This window comes from Hemicordylus capensis, chromosome 2, assembly GCF_027244095.1.
Source record: "Hemicordylus capensis ecotype Gifberg chromosome 2, rHemCap1.1.pri, whole genome shotgun sequence".
Classification (NCBI taxonomy): domain Eukaryota; kingdom Metazoa; phylum Chordata; class Lepidosauria; order Squamata; family Cordylidae; genus Hemicordylus; species Hemicordylus capensis.
This window is the reverse complement of record NC_069658.1, coordinates 401,078,005-401,080,254: the sequence shown is the minus strand read 5'-3', so window position 1 is coordinate 401,080,254 and position 2,250 is coordinate 401,078,005. Positions and strand designations below refer to the sequence as shown.

Sequence of the window (2,250 nt, the reverse complement as noted above, 5' to 3'; positions counted from 1 at the left end):
CTCAGGACCCTCTGTCTAAACTCAGCTAACATGGGGAACCGAATCCACAAAGCAAACGGTAAAATCCAACGACAACTAGTATGGTTTCGGGACCAGACTTCTGGATTTGAACCTTGATTCAAGTCCATCCCAAGCGCTTTGGGAAAACAACTCTTTATTAATGTCAGTTCACGCTCATTTGTACAATGTGACGAGAAATGGCCTACCTCACAAGGTTGTTGTGAGAAAACATGGTTGACACTCAAACTTTGAAGTCCCATTACTAAACCAATTAGTACATTAGAACACCGAGGCTGAAATCCTGTGCTCCCTTACTTGGAAGCAGATCAATTGAGATGAATGGGACGCTTCCAAGTGAACATAATTTGGACCGGGCTGCAAAAATAGCACGGGGGGTGCTACGATCAGTTATAAATACCACACTTTGCTGGGCTTCGCCTTCCTTTAGAGTAGTGGCTGGATGGAGTTGTATATCCCGGGGAGCGGGGGAGCCTTTTTAGGGACTGGTTTGTCACCCGAGGTTAAACAGGTCAAGAGGAGGAGACCGCCGCAGGAGGGGGCATTTCTGGGGAGGCGCGTCAAGCTTAGGCTATAAGCGCTGATGTCAAGGGTATAAAAAGAGTTGCGCGCTGGATCCCCAACCGTATAAGGAAGCGCCGAGAAGCTGGCGAAAGCTGCTGCAATGGCGGGTGCGAGCGAGGGGGATATAAGTGGGAAGGACTAGACATACCTAAGCCGAGAGACTGGCAGAGCTTGGCACACGCCACTTGCAGCCTGGCTACAGCACGTTCGGGGTGGAAGAAGGCCGAATAAATAAATGTGTTAAAGTGTGCATGTTGCCAAAGGGGTGTATATGTGCAAACACACAAAGGCTGAAGGCAAATGCAAAAGATGCGTTCTTGCTCATCAAACCTGACTACTTTCGATAGCAATGGAATCTTTTATTTTAATACGAATCTCTCTCACTCTCTTTCACAGCACACGCGCACACACAAAGCTATTTGCGTGCCAATCCGGTAACTATTAGTCTGAACAGGGTGAATTTATGTAAACGTCTACAACAAGAGCTTAAGCATGTTTACGCCAAAGTAAGTATGGCTGAGTTCAATGGGGCCCGGTCCCTCGGACCCTCGTCCGTGTGCGCTGGGTTGCCCTTCTGTTTAGGCTGCGATCTTGCAAGCCACTCTAGAAGAGCCTTGTTGCCGACCCGCTGAAATGCATGACTCCAGAGTAAATGGCTAGTGAACTGCAACGTTAGCATCTCTCGGCTCCTGAGCTGGGGCGATAGCTATAGAAATCTAGGATTAGCTTTCCCCACTTGAGCAATTCTAAATCTTGACATAACAAGGAGAGACATGTTCCCTGATAGGTAAGTAGATGCACAAGGTAAGGAAGAAAAAGAGAGAGGATTACACCCAGGACCAGACAGCGCTTGGGTAGCTTCTTTTGTGCACCTATTTGCTTTGTGCAGAAACCTCTTTTTTTTTTAATGTAGGGGTTATATTGTAAGCGATATTTTCATGTTGAATCTGATCTTGGTAGTGACCTCAGCGATAAAAGAATATCTGTCTTGATAAAGTAAGCTAATGGAGGGGAAGGCTGCTACTTAGATGTCTATAGCTGCTCTCTAGCTCCATATTGTCTACCCTGACGGATTCTCCAAGGTTTCATTCAGGAGTCTTCCCAGCCCTACCCGGAGATACTGCCAGGGATTGAACCTGGAACCTTCTGCATGCCAAGCAGGTGCTCTACCACTGAACTACAGGACCCCATTCCCAGATATATTCTGGGAATGCGTGTGTCGCCTGGCAATGGATAGGATGCTTGAGATAACTTGGGTGTTCACAGGCGTTAGGGTCCAGGGTGGGAGTCTGGATCTATGGAATCAGAATACTGTATTCTGAAATGAGGGGCGTTTCCTCGAGATCGTGCACTGCTGAAAATGGTTTAGGAGAGTTCTGGAGGCTTTCGGGTTTGGTCAGCACCACCGCAGTAGGTGATGTCTGCGTACGGGCTAAGCGACAGGGTTGTGGCATGTATGCTTTGATGGGGACGGGTCTTGCAAGCATGAATCATGTTGGTCGATTTTCTACGAATCGAGCCACGCTTCCCCCCTCCCTTCTGTCACAATGGGGGCCTTCTGACAGGTGGGTATAGCCCTAATAACGCCTTGTTGCGGTAGACAGGACAAGAGGGACTATCGGGAGAGCCCGCCTAAACCTAAGCAGTTTCCCCCTCCGGAGGGGTGAC

General features: G+C 48.6%; 1 non-coding gene across 1 annotated transcript; it reads right to left on the bottom strand.

The window, feature by feature from the left end:
* Positions 1-1,697: 1,697 nt before the first annotated feature.
* TRNAA-GGC (transfer RNA alanine (anticodon GGC)) lies at positions 1,698-1,769 on the bottom strand. Its single transcript has one exon. It is a non-coding gene; the product is annotated as a tRNA-Ala (tRNA).
* Positions 1,770-2,250: the final 481 nt, after the last annotated feature.